Below are 22,506 nucleotides of genomic sequence, written 5' to 3'. Positions count from 1 at the left end.
TGTGCCCAGCTCTGAGACCACACGGGGTGCTGTCCCCCTAGTCACGTGTGTTTGCTCTTGGGGAGGGATCATGGTTGGGCAGCAGGAAGGAGCTGTGACTCTGTACGCAGGAGGTGGGCTGCCTGGGGCCCCGCCCACTCTGGCAGCTTCTGACAACTGCGGCATCTTGCCTGAGGTAATGCCAATCTTACCTTCACCCACTTCAGATGGCAAAGCCCCACTGCAGTTCCCACCTGGCCTACGGGACACAGGGACAGCCACACAGCCTTGCATACACCTTCTCCAGGGAGCCTAGCCTTGCTGAGGGGTGCCTGACCAGGAGTGGGAGGGGCCTATAGGCAGATGGGGTGGGGGGCTGTGGCTCCTGTTCAGCCTGTGTGTGGCCTGTAGGGGTCCCAGAGCCTCTCTCGGAGCCCAGAAGCCCTCTGGGTCTCAATTCTGACACGAGGTGCGGCTAAGTCTAAGAGAGCAATGCCTAGCCATGGTCCTGGCACGGCCCTCTTCCTTCCACCGTGCTTTACCGCCCAGTCCTGGGTTTCCCCTGGGCCGTGGCTGACACAGGCTGGCAGGGTCCTGGCATCTGGGTGATGATAGGAGGACATGTGCAAGGGGACAGAAGGAGACCGGGTACTGGGTCCAGTGCTCATTCTGGGGGCCATGGCCTGAGCGGCCTGGGGTGAGAGGGGTGTCTCCACCTCCCTCATCAGCGAATAGCTCTACAGAAGCTGCTTCTCCTCAGGCTTTCCTGCTCCAGTGGCCGCGTGCATCCGTCCACATTAGCCGAGCTGTGAGTGCCCGGAGAGGAGCCATAGCGAACCCGACCTGTCCACAACTTGGGTGGACTGTCGGCCAGACCCCCCTCACCTTGAATGGGAGCTCTGGGGGGGGCAGGGCATCCTGGCTGGAGCTCAGTAAATTCACTGGATAAATGAGAGCGTGATGTGGTTGTGGCTGTCAGCCTTCACGTGCTGGATGGAAGGTCCTGGGGGACGTGATGTCCAGGGTGGGGTCCATGCAAGGTGGGGGAGGCGGGCTAGCTGGCCCATCCTGCTGGCTGGCAGGGTCATGGCTATTGTGACATCCCGGATGTGGCCACAGAGCTGGGCATGTTTGCTTAGGCAGTTTACCTCTTCACAGTTGAAGGAACGGAAAACAGAAGATAAAGGAAGAGGAGAAGGGAAACAGGCTGTTCCTGCTAAGAGGGAGGGTCGCCAGGCTGTGTGCCAGGAACCTGCCTGGTGGCTTTGCCCAGTCCCACCCAGCCACTGGGGGCCAGGAGCAGCAGGGCCGGAGGAGAGGCCTGAGCAGAGTGGGGACCCCTGGCCGCACAGAACCCCTCACACCAGGCCCAGAGATCATGGTCTCCAGCTGCCCAAGCCCTGGTGGAGGCCAAGGGGCTGAGAGTGGCACAGCTCCCCTCCCAGGGAGCCCTGTGTGCCCCTGGGTGTTCACCAGGGCCTGGTTAGGGGCCCACCTCCTCCCTGACACGTGGAACCCCAGCTTCCCATGGTGTGGGCACCAGCGTCTCTCACTAGGCCTGCACTCATCACCTCTAGTCCTGTGCAGTTCTAGGCTTGAGGGACAGAGTGCTGTCCAGGGGCTGCAACCAGTAGGCAACTCTGCTTCTCAGGTGAGGATCCCACCTATGCCGAGGTGTGTCCCCAGGGGTCTCTGAATTGTCAGTGGGCATAGAGGTGCATGGGTGAGGGCAGATCTGGCCTTGGAAGTGGCCGTGCACTGTATCCAACCCTGATACTTGGGCACGTTCCAGAGAGAATCAGGGGGACTCGAGTGGTGGACGAGTTCGGTCACTGTAGCTCTGATCTGGTGTGTTCCTCCTCTGCCTCTTTCCCTCCTGTGAACCCTGTCTCCCTTCCTTCTTTCTCCCCATAGTTCTCCTTCAAACCCGCCCTTTCTTCATTCCTTCACTTCACCCTCATTTCTCCCTTCCATGCTTCCCCCTCCCAGCCTTTCTCTTTCCTCACTCCTATCATTACTGCTCTCTCTTCCCATCCTCTCTCCTCTTCCACTGATTGGAATATACCCTGAGAAAATGAGAACTGAGGCACAAATGGAGACTTGTATACCAATGTTCATAGCAGCATCATTCACTATCGCAAAAACATGGAAACAGCTCAGATGTCCAACCACAATGGAATGGATTGAGAAATTATAGTATGTTCACACAATGGAATACTATGCAGCACGCAGGAGTAATGATTTTGTAAATCACTACCTAACTTGGGAGGGACTGGAGAGCATTATGCAAAGTGAACTAAATTAGTCCCATAAGGACAAACACTGTATAAGACTATTATTGCAGAATGAGTATGAGGATCCAGGGGGTGGGCAGAGGGGTGAAGGTGGGTAGGGGGATAGGGTCCCACTATTTGATGGGTAGAGGGAGAGGTGGGGAGAGATGCAGTGTGGAAACAACGTCTACAAACTTTGTAAGTGAACCAGTATGCTTATGTGCTTGCTGGAATCAATGAACAAATGATAACTGAGCAGCCCGGGCCCTCAGAGGCAGGAATAGGAGCCACACTGGTTGCGAATGCCCATCACCATTATGAGCTCTGTTCTCCGAGAAGCTCCCCCAGAGAACAATGCTCCTGGATGTGAGTCCTCATGTCTGATGCTCTGACATGCTCCTCCGGACTCTTGGCACCAACAAGGGTGCAGCTTCTCTTTGGAGATGTGGTTGCTTCCAGGGTCTATCCCTGTGCAACCAGGCCAGCAAGAAGGCAGCTCGGGAGAGCTCAGGGCAAGAGGCAGGGAGAGTGACAGGACAGGGCATGTGGACACAGGTCAGCCATGCAGGGCATCTGAGTCCACTGTGGACGGAAGATGTGCCATGTCACCCCACTGGCTGATGTTACAACTGCCTTGGTCGTGCAAAGGATCTCTTTGTTCCTGGGAGACCCAGGCTCACCTGTTAGGAGAGGGGCATGCTGTCTGCAAGACCACACAAAAAGTGCAGAAGACTCTTCTATGCTAAAGGCAGCTAGAGCTTGGGGTCTGCTGTGGAGCCAAGGGGCACAACTCAGACACCTCAAGTCTGGGGCAGGGCCAGGGGGTGTTCTCTGCAGCACATCTGAGCACTTAGTGCTAATTGCAATGTGTCCCTGACAGTCCCTGGGGTAATGGACTCAGAGGAGAGAAGGATGGAGCAGAGGGAAGCAGGGCAGGAGAGAGCAGGGTGGGGGTGGAAATAGGAAGTGGGCAGGAGCAGAGCAAGGGGGAGGCGAAGAGAAGCAGTGAGGGCGGTGGAGGGGAAGATGGAATGGGGGAAAGGAGTAGGAATTGGAGGAGAGCAGCAAACAGGGAGGGAGCAGTGGGAGGCAAGGCAGAAGGGGCTTGGCTGAGGGAGGGTAGTATCGGCTCTTCTCATTCCGAGTGTGGCCTGTCCAATTCCTTGGCTGGCCCTGGGGTCTAGGCCTGCGCCTCCTCCTCTTGGCCCGTCCCTCCCCCAGCCCTGATCTAAGGCATGAAGGGCACCCACAACGCCCCCGGCTTCTGCAGGGCCAGAGACTGAGGAGGCTGAGGGGCCATGACCACGGAGTAGGGGGCTGGCAAGGCCAGTGGGGCCTGCGTGGGTGAGACACACTGGGTGTGGGCAGGGGTGGCCCCCAAATCCTCACTGAGTTTGCTCAGGATTATCAGGGTGATGAGTTGTGCCCACGCCTCCAGCAAACATGCACAAGGGTGGGCACTGGTCGGAGATGATAGAGTATCCATTGGCAAACACAGCCCTTCCTTCCCTGCAGGAACCCCAATGTTGACTCAGTGCCCACGGAGCTGGCAGGCCTGAGGGACCCAAGGGGGAGAGCAATGCTCAGCACCTCGTTAGCAGGCAGAGTGGCAATCACACTGGCCATCCTCCCCCTACCCGTGCCCCATGCCCTGACCACAGAGCCAAGGGCTGGACTGAGAGCAGCCCTAGTTGATGTCCAGGACCAGGAGCATGGCAGGGCTTGGTGGTCAGGGCCAGATTGGGGGCAGCGGGAGCTCAGGTGTGAGGAGAATGAGGTGGTAGACACACCCTGGCCACTGTGGTCTTGCCCTAGACTTGTGGATGGAGGAAGCACCTGTATGCAGTGACCTTGCATGGGCTGCTGGGGTTCTCCCACCTCTAAGCCTACCTTCTTGATTAGCTGAGAGCTACTACCAAACCCTCGACTACCAGCACCTTGGACTCTTCAGTGAGTCTTTCATTGTCTGGGAGGACTCAATGAATCCCCCTGCCTGAAGTCCACATTGGCCAGCAAATCAACTCCTATCCTGGACCCTAGAAAAAGGACAGACCCCAGGCAGGTTCCCAGCGGGACTGAAGGTGACTGAACATTGATTGATCATGTATGTGGACACAGAGAGTGGTCAGTTGAGAAAGCTAGATGCCAAGCCTGTGCTCAGAGTGGATGCATTTGAAAAGGGGACTCTGCCCCTAAGACAGAGTCCTACCTTCTTCCTGTTGAGCTGAGTAGAGGCTATGGCTGGGGCTGTGGGCTGCTTGGTCAGTCATGGTGCACAAGCTCTTTCTAACTTGTTCTGGGTTTGACCAGGGTGGGAGAGGCCATGTGGGGCTGCCTGCCCTGTGCACACAGAGGGATGCTGTATAGTTCCCTACCCTGGGGATTAAGGGGCAGATGTGCAGGAAGAGGAGAATAGGGAAAGGTGGGTGATCTTAATCTGTGGCACTTAGGCCTGGTTTTAATTGTTTTTGGTCCAATATTCTTCCAAGTGGTATAGCACTTGTCTGTCTGTCTGCTGTACAGAGGTAATTTGTGGGTGCTTTGATGCTAACCACTGTGACACTGATATGTCAAATGTGATAATGGTTACCCATGGTGGACAGTGTTTGGTGGAGCTCCCTGATTAAAACAAGCTTGGAAACAGGAGTAGCATCCACTTCCAAAATAGCTTGCTGGTCCCAGCCCTTGTTCAGGCAGATTACAGAGGGCCATGTCACTGCTCCATCTCTTCATCCACCCTCAGCTCCCACAAGGCCCCCAGAAGCAGAGGGTCAGGCTTCTTTTTTCCACTCTTGTTTGAGGTGGGGAAAGCCCAGTGGAGTCTCTAGGGCCTCACTCCCCACCCTCTTTAGCATATTCCAACCCTAGATCTGACAGGAGCCCCTCAACTGCAAATGCAGCCAGTCCAGAACTCTGAAGGCAGGACCCTTACCATAAGCAAGTGGAGTTCCCTCTTGCTAAGTGGTGATAATTGTTGGGGAAGGGAGTCAATCAGTAAACTAAGTCACCCCTGACAGTGAGTGAGATAAGAGGGGATGTGTGAGAGACGTTGCACCCACAGCCACATGCAGACAGAGATACACACCCACACAGAAACACAGATGCAGATAAGTGGGGATGTGTGAGAGACGGCACACCCACACGCACAACCACACAGACGCATAGACACACAGAGATACACACATAAACAAGAGGAGACGTGGGAGAGGTGGCACATCCACACCTCCATTCACACAGACACATATTGACAGAGACACAGACACAGATAAACACAGACACAGATGCACTGACAGACACTTACACACACACAGAGACATGCACAAAGAAACACCAACATACACAGAGATACAGACATACACACACAGAGAGAAAAACCTATGGACAGACCCAGTGACAGACACACAGAGAGAGATTCACCCAGAAACATTGACACACAGACAGAGACATGCACAGAGATACAGACATAGACACACAGATATAGACATGGACACACATATAGACAGATACACATAGACACAAGAGGCAGAGAGAGACACACAGAAATACAGACAGACACATAGACATAAACACACAGAGACATAGATATAGATACATATGGAGAGCTACAGGCATAAAAACACACAGAGATACACACACACACACACACACACACACACACACACACACACCTGATTCAGGCCATGATCTTTTGAATCACTTGCTATGCTGCAGAGACATGGACAATGAGTAAGGATGACAGAATTGATACCATTGAACTGTGGTGTTGGAGAAGAGTACTGAATATCCCATCAACTGTCAAAATGACAACCAATATAGCTTGGAGAAAGTGCAGCCAAAGTGCTCATTGGAGACCAAGTTGATGAAGGTTCATTTCACATACTTGTGAAACATACATGTTGCTAGGAGAAGCTATTCCTTGGAGATGGACATCATGCTTGAGAAGGTTGTTATTAGGTGCTGTTGAATACAACTCATAACAACACTGGGAACAACAAATCTGAACCCTGTCCTATCCTGTGCCAACCTCATAATCTCTGAGACATTCAAGTTCATTGCTGTAGTTACTATATCTATCCACTTGGTTGAGAGTATTCCTCTCCTTCTCCATCCCCTCATTTTTCCAAACACGATATCCCTCCTCAAGGAACAACTGCTCCTAGCAATATGCCCAAAGTTGGCAAGAAGAGGCTTTGAAATCCTTGCCTTCAAGAAGTACTCTGGATCCTTTATCCAAGATATATCTGTTCTTTTGGAGGTCCAACACCATAACGCAAATTCTTCTTCTATCATCCTTCTTCATTGTCCAGTTCTTAGATGCATAGCAAGTGATTGAAAAGACTATGGTCTGAGTTGGGCATACCTTAGTCCTCAAACTAGCGTAATTGCTCCTCAGTAATTTGGGAAGGTCCTTGACTTCAGACTTGCCCAGTGCAATATGTCTTTTGATCTCCCCTGACTGCTAGAGACTGATGGAGTAGCAAGTGTACTGAGAGTGGATCCAAGTGAGATGAAGGTGTTGACAGTTTCAATCTTCTACATCTATCATGATGCCACCTTTCAGTCCAGTGTTGAGAATTTTTGTTTTCTTGACATTGAGATGGGATCTCTATTGAAGGCTGCAGTGTTTGATCTTCTACAGCAAGTGTTCCTGACTCTCAGCAAGCAAGGTTGTTTCAACTGCATAATGCAGATTACGGATAAGTCTTCCTCCAATCCTAATGCTAATGGAGTAACATGGATAGTTAATAGTATTAGAGCTGGAGCCAAGATTAGACGTCGATCTAAATGAGAAGAGGTGACTGCAAAAATTCTTTAATAGCTGAAACGTGGAATGTTTGAAGTATGACTTTTGGGAAACTAGAAGTTGTGGAAAATGAAATGGAAAGCATGAGCATCAACATTCGAGGCATTGGTGAGATGAGATGAGATGAGATGAGATGGACTGCTTTGACCACTTTGAATCAGACAATCACAAGAATGGTGTTGCATTCATAGTTAAAAGAGAATTTCAAGTTCTATCCTGAATTAAATGTTGTGAGTGATAAGATATTATACATACATGTACAAGGAAGACTTGTTAATATGACTGTTTCCCAGTGCAATGTCTTCTGATCTCTCCTGGTTGCTGGACACTGCACCAACAGCTAAAACCAAAAAGGAAGAAATTGAAGATATTTATAAAATTTTGCAGTGTGAGGTGGACTGAATTTGCACTCAAGATGTATTAATAATAATTAGTGACTGTAATGCAAAAGTTGGAAACAATGAAGAAGGGAGGGTAGTCAAAAATACAGAACTTAGTGACGGAAATGAGGCTGGAAATAGAATGGTTGAATTTTGTATGTTCAATGATTTTTCATAGAAAATACCTTTTGTAAGAAATGCAAACGGCAACATTATACATAGACTTTGCCAGATTAGTGGCATAGGAATGAGATTGACAACATCTGGGGAAGGAATCATTGGAAAATCTCAATATCAGAAGTGAAAACCAGGCCAGGTGCCAAATGTGGATCAGACCATCAAGTATGAGTTCAAGTTGAGGCTGAAGAAAATTAAAACAAGTCCACAAGAACCAAAATATGATCTTAAGTCTTGCCCACTTGAATTTAAAAATCATCTTAAGAACAGGTTTGAAGCATGAGAAGGTTGAGGGAGAGAAAGTCAGATCCTCAGTCACATGGATTGACACAGTGACTACAGGAATGGGTTTGAGTATGTCAGAGATTGTGAAGATGGCACAGGATAGGACAGGGTTCAGATCTGTTGTTCATATGGTCACCATGAGTTGTACTCAACTCAACGGTACCTAACAACAACAGTGTGGGCCTACGTAAGGAACCCTGGTCATTTGTTGGGTTGCTCACCAAGGGGTCAGTGGTTCAAATCCATCAGCTGCTACAAGGGAGAAAGATGGACATTTCCCCCCCTAATTTACAGCCATAGGAACCCAACTGAGGGTCACTATGGCCTTGAGTCTATTTGATGACAGTAGATTTGGGGTTTTAAAAAAACTATTCGAAATGCAATTGTTATACGGCGCCCATTTTTTAAATAATATGCCTCCAGAAACTCTCTGAACTTTGATAAATGTCGACAGTTGTAGAGGGGCTTCAGGCTTTTTGTTCACAGGGTTGCTGTTAGTCGCACTTGACTAGAAGGCAATCAACAACAATAATCAGTCAACTACAGTTGTTGCTATGTGCCATCGAGTGACCTGCAGCTCATAGCTACTCTATGTACAGCAGCTCTCAAACCTGCCCTGTCCTGAGCCAGTCTCACTGACTCAGACACACCCACCTCCTTTACCCATTACTGTATCAATCCATCCCACTTGGGGTCTTCCTCTCTTGCACTTCCCCTCCTCCCTTCTGAGCATGATGTCCTTTTCTAAGGACCGGTCCTTCCTAGCCAAGTGCCCAAAGTATGTGAGATGGAGCTTCAAAATCCTAGCCTCCAAGAACAAACTTGGTTTCACCCTCTCCAAGATAGACCTGTTTGTTTTCTTGGCGGTCTGTGGTATGTTCACGACTCTTCTCCAGCACCACAACTTCTGTCATCCTTAGTCATCCAGCTCTCCGATGCATAGCAAGTAATTGTAAAGACCATTGCCTGGATCAAGTGCACCTTAGTCTTTAGATGACATCATAGTTTTTTATACTTTGGAAAGGACCTTGACAGCAGATTTCTCATGGAGAAAATCAGATTGAGCATTATGTCTTTTTCCAAGGACTGACTCTTCCTGGTTAAGTGCTTGGCTGCTAATTGGAAGACTGGAGGTTTGAATCCACTCAGATGTGGCTCAGAGGGAAGTCTTGATGGTCTTCTATGGAATACTCATCACTGGAACCATACAGACCATGTTTTACTTCAAACCACATGAAAGTGCCATGAGCTGGCATCAACTCAACAATTGGTCAACTGTGTGTTTAATTTTTTATGAATCGCCAAACAGTTCCACAGTAGCTAGACCTCTTATCATCTCACCAGCAATGGCCAGAGGCTTGCTCACCACAGCACTCATCTGTTTTAGCATGGTTGCGAGTGAGAAGTGATGACTCCTTGTGGTCTGATTTGCCTCTCCCTAATGGCAAGTGTCAGTAACAAACACACTGCTTCCAGGCCCCAGAGCATGTGGACTTTATTTCAGAAGCAAAAGGTGGGCAGAAGTGTGGTTTTGATAATTTTTAAAATTGGTAAAAGAGGAACATAGAAATTCCATATGATCCATTGCTTGGAACATATCCCAAGAAAATGAGAACTGAGGCACAAATGGAGACTTGTACACCAATGTTCACAGCAGCATCATTCACCATAGCAAGAACATGGAAACAGCCCAAATGTCCAACTACAATGGAATGGATTGAGAAATTATGGTACATTCACACAATGGAATACCACACAGCATGCAGGGGCAATGATTTTGTAAATCACTACCTAACTTGGGAGGGACTGGAGAGCATTAGACAAAGTGAACTAACTCAGTTCCCTAAGGACAAATACTGCATAAGACCATTATTGTAGAATGTGTATGAGGATCCAAGGGGAAAAAGGGGGGAGCAGGAAGGTGAGGATGGGCGGGGATGGAGGATGAGGGAGGTTAATCATAGAGTTGCACAATTTGATGCATGGAAGGAGGGATGGGTAAAGGAAATGAGAAAGATCTGGTGTGAAAAACAATGTATATAAATTTGTGTATGTATAAAAAATGTATATGTAACTAAACCAGTATAAAATAAAAATTTTATTTAGAAAATAAAACTTTTATTTAAAAAATAAAATTAGTACAAGAGTTAGGATGGAGGCAAAAAGCACATTATATGTGCCAGTGGTTAAAATTCTTGTCTATTAACCAACATGTTGATGATTGGTAGGAGAAAAGTGTGACATCCTTGGGAAGCCCACAGAGTGTTCTGCGCTGTTCTCTTGGGTCCTTGTGATTCAGCACTGACTTGAAAGCAGTGGGTTTTGTTTTGCTTAGTGATTTCCTTGCACACTTTCTGGAGTATAGTTCTAATTTGCAAGACACAGAGTTGCTATGAGTCAGGATTGACTTGATAGCAATTGATTTGGTCTCAAAATTTCTGGATATTGCAAATGGTTAGCCACTACACTACTAGCCAAAAGATTGGTGATGTGAACCCATGCAGAGGCTCCTTGGAAGAAAAGACATGATCTGCATCCAGAAAGTCACAATTACGGAAGCATTCTAACACTTTCATTTCAGTATCTATTCCATTTGCTTTGGCTTCTTGATGCTCTACTGCAATTTTCAGAGTCTTTTCTAATACAATTTTGGGGTTTTTTTCCTTTTTTCCTCTATTTTTTACTGTCTTCATGGATGATATCCTTAATGTCATCCCACAATTCATGTGGTCTGTATTCATTGATATTCAATGCTTCAATCTTATTCTTAAGATTTTAAAATTCAGGTGGGATAGACTCAAAGTAATAGTTTGGTTTTTTGGACTTGTTTTAATTTTCTTGTTGTTTTCACAGGGTCACTATGAGTTGTACTCAATGGTACCAAATGACAACAACAAAAACATGGAAGTCCTATGAAGCCAATCTCTGCATAGATGGGTAAACTTGATAGTAACTGAGTTTATTTGTGAGGTCTCCCCATAATTGAATTGGGTTGATGACATCATGGTTAGTTTTGGTGGTATCCCTATAATTTTGGGGTATTGATGGTTCCCCCATGGTTCAGGTTTTGGTGTCTTCCCAGGTTTAAGTATTGGTAGTCTCCCTGGAGTAGGTTTTTTTCCATAGTTTGGATTTTTTTATACATGGTATGAGTTTTGGTGTAGTCTCATGGTTTGGGTTTTGGTGATCTCTCTCTATGGTTTGGATTTTTATAACTAACCATGATTGGGGAGCAAAGAGGCTCATATTGTTTGAATTGTGATAGTCTCCTCTCTGTGATTTGTATTTTGGTGGTCTCCTGTGGTATGGATTTTGGTAACTTCCCATAGTCTTGTTAAAAACATGGCTTGGTGTCATGACAGCGACCTGGCATAACAAAAGATCTCAGCACGGCATTTTACTTCTGCAGGAGGTTGCTTGGATAGACCTAAGTCTGACTTATAAGCACACCAGCAGGTAGTCTGCTTGTGTTTTATCTCTAATGCAAAAGCTAATGTTGTGTCTCAAATTACTGGTTAAGGGTTTTGACCTTATCATGGTTTTGTTTCTACCCAGTTTTCTATTTGACCTGTGCTTGAAAAGAGGGTGCTTGAGGGTCTGAACTGCTGTACCAAACTGGTGTACTAGACCAGACCAGCCTGCCAGGTGGAAACCTGCCCAGGCCACCACATGGAGACCAGACTGGCCTACCGTGTGAGAAAAGACTGTCCTGGTGCCACCCTGTTGTCCTCTGCCAGGAGCACCAAAACCACAGATGAAGCCATTTCCTTTCTGAACACCACCTTGGTACCCCTGGCCCATCTCAGAGTCAGTATTTGAGCTGTTGACCCTTTGGATCCAGCTTAGCTATGGCAGTTGCCTGACTGAGAAGGTGGCTAATTCACAGGCCATCTATGTCCCCAACTGAATCAAGTCTTCTCTTGAGTCAAAGATCAGAGAAAAACTCAGGCAGGGTGAACTTCCCTTCCCTCCACTGGAACAGTGAGTTCCTGAACCAAGATTGTCAGACAAAGGGCATGCTAAGATCTTAGGCATGAAAAAATCTATCACAGCAATGACACAGAAAAGGCAGACTACCTCACACCCTACATAAAACCAAAACAAGAAGTCACCCCCCCAAAAAAAATGATCAAAACACAGAATAAATGGATTTCCTGAAGCCAGAAAGTCTGATGGAACTTTTTGACACAGAATTAAAAAGAAAAATTATTGAATATTTTCCACAGGTGAGAGACAAACTCAAAGAATTACAGGATTCTACAAGTGAAAGCCAAGAGAAACTAAAAAAAAAATTCAAGACAATGCAGATAAAACAAACAAAGCGATAGAGACTCTGGAAAAGGAAGAAACCACAATCCAGAATATGAGGACCAATGTTTTGGATGCTGTAAATATGTTGTAGGGACATATGAGCATAATTGAAGCAATGGAACCAGCAAAATAGAAGATAGATTTCTCAGTACTGATCTGTTAGAACAAAACGCAAAAACAAAAAGGAAGGAAATAGAAGAAAGCCTAAGAATAATGCACATAATCAAAGTCCCAGAATAGGAAGAATCAAGTAAAGGTATAGAGAAAGTTGTGGAAGAATTACTAGAAGAAAACTTTCCAGGCTTAATGAAGAATGAGAGAATATATATACAAGCTGAGCAAACTCCATAAAGAACAGACCCCAAAAGAAAAACACCAATGTATATCAGCCAAATTCACCAGAACCAAAGATAATGAAAATTCTGGAAACAGTTGGGTAGAAATGAAGGGTAACCTAGAAGGGAGAATAAATAAGATTAAATGCTGATTTCCCAGCAGAAACCATGTGAGCAAGAAACCAGTGGAATGACATATTTCAAACACTCAGAGAACACAATTGTCAACTAATAATACTGTACCCAGCAAAACTATCCAACAAATAAATATTACAGAGAGACCAAAATATTCTCATAAAAGCAGAACCTAAGGGAGTTTGCAAAAACAAGACCAATATTGCAAGAAATTCTGAGAGAAGTCCTTTTTTTTTTAAAAAAAAAATTTAATTTGGTTGGTTATTTTTCACTTCAATGAACATCTACAGAGATTTTGGAATTCCATTAATTCATTGTTGCACCCTTCTCCCCGCACAAACTCCTCCCCCCTCCCCCCCCCTTTGCTCCTCTCCTTGAAAAGCAAAAGAAAAACTCCCTCATTACAGGATGCCTTAGGAAGCAGGATGGACCAAAGTAACCTGTAACAACATCAAAAAGAACTCAAGAAAATGATAGCAATAAAACCTTGCCTCTCAACAATTGCACTGAACATGAATGGTTTAAATGTGCCAGTGAAGAGGAAAAAGAGTATCAGAGTGGATATCTTTTAAGAAAAAAAGCCTATCAATATGCTGTCTACAAGAGACACACTTGAAAAATGAAGATAATGGAGGACTAAAAAGAAAAGAGTGGGAAAAATATACCAAACAAATGACAATCAGAAAAAAACAGGCGTAGCAATGTGATAAAATATATTTCAGTGTAAAAAACATCACAAAGGACAAGGAAGGTCACCAAATACCAATAGAACAAGAGGACATAACCATAATAAACATCTATGCACACTTTGATGTTGTTGTTGTTGTTGTTGTTGTTGTTGATATGTGATGTTGAGTCACTTGTGACTCATAGCAACCCTATGTACAACAGCCCTAAGCTCTGCTCTGTCCTGTGCCAATCACACCGTCTCCGATACACCCATACTGATTACTCCAGTCACTGAATCAATCCACCTCATAGAGGGCCTTCCCCTCCTGCGCTGTCCCTCCACCCTACCAAGCATGATGTTCCTCTCCAAGGACCTGTCCCTCCTTACAACATGTCCAAAGTATGTCAGACGAAGCCTCAGAGTCCTTGCCTCCAAGGAGAAGCCTGGTTTAACCCTCTCTAGGATGAATCTGTTTGTTTTCCTAGCAGTCTGTGGCACCCTCAATACTCTTCTCCAGCACCACAGTGCAAAGGCATACAGCAGACTTTCCCATGGCAATACATCTTTTAATTTCCTGGCTACTGGGGTCAAGAGTGCTGACTGTGGAGCCAAGCAAACTAAAGCTGTGAACAATCTCAATCTCTTCACCATCCATCCTGATGCTGCCAATTGGTCCTGTGGTGAGAATCTTTGTCTTCTTGATATTAGGCTTCAATTGACATTGAAGGCTTCAGTCCTTGACCCTCTGCATCAAGCGCTTCAGGTCCTCCTCAGTTTCAGCAAGAAGGGTTGTGTCATCTGCATAACGCAGATTGTTGATAGATCTTCCACCAAACCTGACCTCACATTTCTCCTCATGGAGCACAGCCTCCCGGATAAGAGCTACAAAATATACAAAGCAAACATGAACAGAACTGAAAAGAGAAATAGACAACACCACAATAGTAGTAGGAGACTTCAATACACAGCTCTCAAGAAAAGATAGATCTACTAGACAGAAACTCAGCAAAGATGCAGAAGAATTAAACCACACAATAAACCAAAACAATCTCAAAGATATATATAGGCTAATATACCCCAAAGAAATGCAGTATACCTTTTTCTCAAATGTGCAGAATAGATCATGTTTTAGGTCACAAAGCAAGCATCAATAAATTTTAAAACATGGAAATAATACAAAGCATCCTCTCATGCAACAATACTACAAAATTAGAAATTAATAATAAGACAAGAATAAAGGAGAAAAAACCCATACATTTGGAAGTTGAACTACACCTTACTTGAGCCTGAGTGGGTATTAAAAGAAATAAAAAAATTAAACAAAAAAGTTTCTTGGAACAAATGACAATGAAAATACAACTTACCAAAACCTCTGGGAAACAACCAAAGCCATAATTAAAGGTCAATTTCTAGCGATAAGTAATCACATCAAAAGGGAAGGAAAAAATTACAATTGATTATTTAATCCAACATCTCCAAAAAGTTGGGGGAAAAACCCACAAGAAAACCTGAAACTATCTAAAAAATTGAAATTCTAAAAATTAGGACAGAAATAAATAGAAAACAGAAAAACAATTGAAACCATCAACAAGACCAGGAGTTGGTTCTTTAAATAAGTCAATAAAACCAACCAATCACTAATACAACTAACAAAGGGGGGAAAAAGAAAAGACACAAAAAACTTTATTAAGAGATGAAAGGGGCAATGTCACAACAGAACCAACCGAAATAAAAAAGAGTAACAATGAAATATGGGAAAACTATATTCAAACAAATATAAACATCTAGAGGAAATGGACAAATACTTAGAAACTCATTATCTACCTAAACTTACAGACCAAAGTAGAACACCTGAACAGATCCATTACAAAAGAAGAAATTCAACAGGTAATAATGGAACCAGATGGCTTTACAAGTGAATTTTATCATTCAGGGAAGAACTGTCACCAATACTATGCAAAGTATTTCAGAAAATAGAAAAAGATGAAATTCTCCAAGACTCATTCTATGAAGCAAACATATCCTTGATACCAAAGTCAGATAAAAGACGCTACAAAAAAAAAAAAAGACACTACCAAAATAAAAAATTGTAAGCCAATATCTCTCATGAACATAAATGCAAAAATTCCCAATAAAATCCTGGCCAGTACATTATCCAACAGTACACACACAAAAAAGTCACCATGATCAAATGGGATTTATAACAGGTATACAAAGATGACTCAACATAAGAAAAACAATCAGTGTAATTCATCACATTAACAAAGCAAAGAACAAGAACCACATGATCCTGTCAATTGAAGCAGAAAAGGTCTTTGGCAAAATCCAACACCATTTCCTGATTAAATCACTCAACAAAATAGGAATAGAGGGAATTTCTTCAACATAGTAAAAAGTATATATGCAAAACCAAGAGCCAAAATCATTCTCAAAGAAGAGAGATTAAAGGCATCCCCTTTGAGAAAAGGAACTAGGCCAAGGATGCCCATTATCACCTCTTCTATTTGATATTGTATTGGAAGTCTTAGCAATAGCTATAAGACAAGAGAAGGAAATAAGAGGTAATCAAATTGGCAACAAGGAGGTAAAATTATCTCTATTTGTAGATGATATAATAGTACAATTAGAAAATTCTAAATATTCAGTGAGAAAACTACTGGACATGATTGACCAATTCAGCAAAATGGCAGGATACAAGATCTACATACAAAAATCAATTGGATTCCTCTACAGTAACAAATATTCATTCAATATATTGCCCATAGCATCCTTCAATATTGCAACATTAGGCTTAAATTTGTTTTTCAGTTCTTTTAGCTTGAGATATGCAGAGGGAGTTCTTCCCTTTTTATTCTCCAATTCCATCTCTCTGCACATTCCATTACAATACTTTGCTTTGTCCTCTCAAGCTGTCCTATGAAATCTTCCGTTCAACTCTTTCACTTCAACAAGTTTTTCTTTAGATTTGGCTCCTTGAAGCTTCAGTCCAGTCTTAGAGTCTCTTCTGACATCCATTTCTATTTTTTCTTTCTCTTCTGTTTTTATGTAATGACCTTTTACTTTCTTTGTGGCTGATATCCTTGATATCATCTCACAACTCATCTGGCCTTCTATCATTGGTGTTTAATGATTCAAACCTATTCTTAAGATGATCATGAAGTTCAGATGAAATTGATTCAACATCATATCTTGGTTCCTGTACCTTATTTTCATTTTCTTCTACCTCAGTTTGAACTTGCATATGAGTAACTAGTGATCTGACCCACAGTATGCTTCTGGCCTAGTTTTGACAGCCAGTATTGAGCTTCTCCAATGATCTCTTCCACAGATGTAGTTGATTGGATTCCTAGGCAGCCCATCAGGTGAAATGCACGTGTATAGTTGTCTTTTGTGTCTTTTAGAAAAAGTATTTGCAATGAATAAGTCATTATAAATACAAAATTCAAACATTCTATTTCCAGCTTCATTCCTATAACCAATCCCATATTTAAGCTTCATGTCACAACATTGAAAGGTGCCATGGGCAATATATCGAATGGCCCAGAAAGCATCAAAAGAATATGGGAGAGAAAACATAGTCATTGTACCAAAAAGAATTGACTGATATTGAAAATTTTCAGAAACTTCCAGAACTAATTGTAAGGAAGGAGGAAGTAGAAACTGCATTGAACACATTGGCAAAAAATAAGGCCCCAGGAATTGATGAGATACCAATTGACTTGTTTCAATTAACAGATGCAGCCTTGGATGCACTCACTAGTTTATGCCAGGAAATTTGGAGGATAGCTGTCTGGCCAATGGATTGGAAGAGGTCCATATTTGTTCCCATTCCCAAGAGAGGTTATCCAACTGAATGTAGAAATTATCAAACAATATCATTGGTATCAAGAAAAAAAAAGATTGTCACCACTGGGCCAATTGACAGTATAATTATGGATGATAAAGAGATTGAGATTGTTAACAGTTTCATTTGCTTGGTTCCACAATCAACATTCTTGGTACCAACAGCCGGGATATCAAGAGATTAATTGCATTGGGAAAGTCAGCTGTCAGGGACCTTTCCAGAGTAATGAAGAGCAATGGCATCAGGCTGGAGACTAAAGTGCACCTGATGCAGGCCATAGTCTTCACAATTGTGTGCTGTGCATCAGAGAGCTGGACAGTGACTAAGGATGATAGAAAGAGAATTGATGCCTTTTAGCTGTGGTGCTGGAGAAGAATATTGAATATACCATGGACTGCTAGGAGAACAAACAGATTCATCCTGGAGAGGGTAAAACTGGACTGCTCTTTGGAGGCAAGGATTCTGAAGCTTCATCTGACATACTTTGGGCATGTTGCAAGAAGGAACAAGTCCTTGGAGAGGGACATCATATTTGGTAGGGTGGAGGGACAGCACAAGAAAGGAAGACTTTTGATGAGATGGATCAATTCAGTGACTGGGGTAATGGGAGTAGTGTGTCAGAGACAATGAGGTTGATACAGGATAGAGCAGGGTTTAGGGCTCTTGTACATAGGGTTGCTATGAGTTGCAAGTGACCTGATGGCACATAACAACAACATCATTGATATCATATGCTAGCAAAATACTGTCGTCTGTCAAGGAAAAAGAATAGAGATGGGACACCGAGAATGGAGGAGAAACAGAAAGTGTGAAGGCGAACAGCTTGAGAAACCAAAGCCTTCAAGGCACACACTTCTGTGGCTTTATTGAGAATCACTGGGAAATAAATCACAAAGAGAAATCTTTTGCAAATGAAGCTGAGTTTTTCCTCTATTGTCAACCTTATGCTTATCTCAAGAGGGAGGAGTTAGTAAATACAATCCAAGAATTGTGAAGATACTTTAGGTCTGCCTTGGTGCTTGACCCCTGTGACCCATTTCAGGGGGGATTCCAGCTTGTATTTACACCTCCCTCATATCCTGATACCGTATTTGTTTCATTATTAATATTTAGTTTGATATTCAGCTTCCCACATTTCCCCCCTTTTGTTTATATCATAATTATATGGTCATCAAGGCAAGCATAGTTTCTTTTCTTCTTGATTCATTCTTGCTTGTTTTTGTTCTCTGTGTCCTTTATACATAAACAAAAAAAATATAACAAATTAAACAAAATAAGATCACAGAAGCACCTCCAAAACATCTCTATATTATCAAAAGGATTCAGGTCAGATATTCCTTCACTTATTCCTTGTGGAATATCCATGTTATTAAAATAATTCAATTGTTTATCAAAAGTAGAATGTATCTGAGCTTATAATTTCAGTATATCATCTGTAAATTCTTGATTCATAATATGTTTCTTAATCTTATCCAAATTCTATTCTATATCATTCCACTTTACTGGAGTAATGCAAAACTATGTAGCATTCCAATCACATTTTAATTTTATTTGTCTTTGAAAAGACCATAATTTTTCAGAATCTTGATGGCATGTTTTCACATAATCTAAGGCACAGGACAGAGCAGAGTTTAGGGCTGTTGTACATAGGGCTGCTATGAGTCGCAAGTGACTCAACGGCACATAACAACAACAAACAACAACAAGGTTTAAATACTTTGATGCAAAGCCACACCAGTTGTAGCAGCTATGGCAGTAAAGGTGATCATGGGGATCTGGAAACCACTGACTGTCATTATTATAAATAGATACAGGAGCATCAAACCAATGAACTACCTTTTTAAAATTTTTTTATTATTAATTTCAATGAAAATTTACAGAGACTTTGGATTTCCATTCATTCATTATTGCATTTTTCTCTGTGCCCAACTAATGAACTACTTTTAATAAGGGAGGATTAGGAATATTAGCTGTCTGTCATTCTACTTATCCATTCTGCAACTTCATCCTCTTTGAAGTATGGCCTCTAGCAAAATTCAGGGTTTGAAGATTTTTAATGACCATACCATCAATTTTTCCTGAAAGTTTCACTTAGCCCGAGCAAATTCCCTTCCAGTTTCCTGATGTCTGCAAGAAAGAGAGAGAGAGGCCACCATATCTGGGCATTTGGTGGCAGTGGGCAAGGGGCACATCTGGGCATTTGGTGGCAGTGGGCAAGGGGCTGGTGTAGCACGGCACAAAAGAAATATCTTCAAGCAAAATTAACCCAGTTTTTGGTCCTAAAAGCCTTCTGAGGTCCCAACTCTTCTCACTATTTCTTAGTTGTTGGAATTGACAGAAAACCTCAAAAGCGGTTCCTTACTTCACCTCTGCCTTGCATGTGGACTTCGGAGCTGTAAACCAACCCAGTGGTAGATGGAATTTGATCCAGGACTTAAGAACAATAAATGACGTAGTTGAGCCTCTACATCTTGTGGTTCCTAACCTTTATATTATAATAGACAAAGTGCTAGTCAATAAGCCTTTCATTTTAAGAACTACCTTCCCTCTGTAACTTGATTTGTGCCACTGTTAGAACCTCTACTTGGAATATTATTGCTTTTAATTTTTTACTCATGTACTTTTAACTTGTTAAATTTGTGTCTTCTAGGCTGCAACAGTTCCATGATACATCTTCAAGGATATGAACATGTATGGCTAAGCACAACTGATAGCAGTGCATCTAAATTCCAAAATCAATCTCCACAATAGTCTACATGTTTCCTATTGCCAAAGGGGCCCTTTAGAGTAGTGAGAGAAGATCTTCACCCTGAAACCTACAGCATCCCTTTTCAGCAGGAAGTAGCTAAGAGAATACGCCATCTCCCTTTCCTTATGAATTAGGGTGAAGTCTCTCTCAGGGAGGCGTGATAGGGAATGGCAAAGGATACACTGACAAAGGAGATTAATCAGAACTGGCTTTGACAAATACTGTGGCAATGGGACAATTAAAAAAGACTTTCAAGGGGGGAAAAAAGAGGAACGAACTGGGGGGTTAGAGAAAATAGTGCAACAATGAATGAATGGAAATCCAAAATCTCTGTAAATGTTCATTAAAATTAATAAAATTTAATAAAAATTTTAAAAAATTAACCCAGTTTTTAAGGGAAGATAGAATTCAACTTTGGAAACCTCCATATACAGATGAAAATAAAGAAGCTGGCTTGGCATTGAAGCCTTCTGAATATGATGTAGCATTTGTTAAGAACTGAGGATTGTCAGGCAGATTCAGAGTTGTCTCTGTTGTCACACATGGAGGTACCTTGGAGAAACTGGCTAAGAAATACTCTAAGCTAGAATGTTGTGAAAATGAGGTGGAGAAAATAATAGAAGAAATATGACGCAAAGCTATTGCTATTGGAACAGGAAATGAAAATTACAGAACAATAGGAGTTGCCACAGTTGAGATATTTCTACCACCAAGACTAAGAAAAGACAGGAAGAACTTGTTGGAGACCTGATTGCACATCACTGCCAGGGAACTGAGGTCCAAAATAGCTGGAACCTTTGGATTTCAGGAAAATGATATAAAAATTTTCATAAATAAGAAACAGCTTCAACTAGGGAAAACACTGGAAGAGCAAGGAGTGACACACAATATGAAGGCTATGGTGCTTGAGCTGGAGCAGTCTGAAGAGGGTATGAGGAAAAACTTTCAGGCAGAAGAAGAAGAGCAAAATGAAGCTGAAGTAAAAGAAAAACATTCAGAGGACTAAGAGAGACCTGGCAATATTGGTCAAGAGAGCTGAAATGGTGGTGGATCCAGACACTACAGCATACCTAGACATAGCCAACCAGACAGGCAGATCCAGCAAGATTCCTCCAGAAAAAAAAAGCCCTTACATTGGCTATGGGATATCATTAAAAGGGCAGAGTTTTCCTGAAAATAAAAGAGTATGGAATAGCATTGCCATGTCTGTTGAATGTTGACAAATATTTCTGTGAATGCAGAACAGAACTGCTGGACACAGTTGATAACTACACAGTGCTCCAGCTTGATATTGTGTGGTGCTACTTCCACCTGGAGTAGCTGGAATGCCTTGATGATGCAGGAAAAAGAAATTAAACCTAGCCCAGAAATGCTTTAAAAATTGCTATGGAGAGAATCATCAGAGATTGGTCCACATCAAAGGATATTGTTGCAAAGAGAAGGTGTTATTCTTAAGACTCTACTTGCTTCAAGGTATCCAAAATGGTGAAGAGGCTTGCAAGTATCTCAACAAGGCACGTCAACTCTTTCAAGAGCTAGAAATTGATCCATCAAAAGTTCATAATTTATTGCAGCTGGGATCTATAGCTCAGGAGGCCCAGCTGGACTTGTGAGTGTGTGATGGGAATGTGGATCATGCAGCCACTCATATCACCAACTATAGAGAAGAATTGACTCAATTAAGGAAGGAGGGAAAAGAAAAGTAAAAAGGAAAGGAAAAAGAAAAGAAAAGACATCATCTAGAGAACATCAACTCTTTGAAAGGAATAGGCTACTCCACACACCTGGCCAAGCAGGCCCTTTACCAGGCCGGCGCAGACCTGGAGAGAGCCCTGAGGATTCTTACCATCAGCCCACTGATGTGGGTGGTTAAGTGATTCAGATTCGGAAACCAGCTCTCGGCAAAGTCCTTCCCAGGAGAATTTTAACCAACTGGTGTACACGGACTTCGATACTGTTGCTGCCCAGGTATCACTAAGAGTGTTCAGGAGGATCGTCCAGCTGACCACTCAAACTCTTACATACAATGGTGGGAGTCTGCCCCCTGACTTGAAGCTCTTGGTGGAAGATTCTTCATTAACACCATCCACTTCCCCTCTGGTTCTGCAGGTACTTTCAGTACTTCAACAAATGAAGATACGGAGACAGAAGCAGTCAATGAAATACTGGAAGATATCCCAGAGCATGAAGAAGATTATCTTGACTCAACTCTGGAAGATCAAGAAATTATTAATGCAGAGTACTTATCCTACATAGAAAATAGAAAATCTGCAACAGAGAAAAACTAAATAATGAATAGCAATAAGTACTAAGTTTCTACTTCTAAATCCTGTCACTATAAATCATCTAAGCAGTCTGCCTCTTCTCTTATTTTTTTTCTGCTTTTGCTTCAAGAGTATTTTCTGTCTGGATGTGAGGCAGACAGGGAACAGAGGTATGTGAGGTGCAGGGGAGACCTGGTGGGGGTCCTAATGGAAAATGACTGAGTGTGAGGAGAAAGCGTCCTGTGCCTGGGTTTTGTTGTTCGTTCTGCCTCCCTGCTTGGCTTTTTCTCACCTATAAAT

General features: G+C 43.1%; 1 pseudogene; it reads left to right on the top strand.

The window, feature by feature from the left end:
* The first annotated feature begins 70 nt into the window (after window positions 1-70).
* Window positions 71-22,230, top strand: LOC102857164 (annotated as a pseudogene).
* The last annotated feature ends 276 nt before the right edge of the window (window positions 22,231-22,506 follow it).

The sequence above is a fragment of the Elephantulus edwardii genome, unplaced genomic scaffold (assembly GCF_000299155.1).
Source record: "Elephantulus edwardii isolate Elephantulus edwardi_28Jun2011 unplaced genomic scaffold, EleEdw1.0 scaffold00126, whole genome shotgun sequence".
NCBI lineage: Eukaryota > Metazoa > Chordata > Mammalia > Macroscelidea > Macroscelididae > Elephantulus > Elephantulus edwardii.
This window is presented reverse-complemented; position numbering and strand designations above follow the sequence as displayed.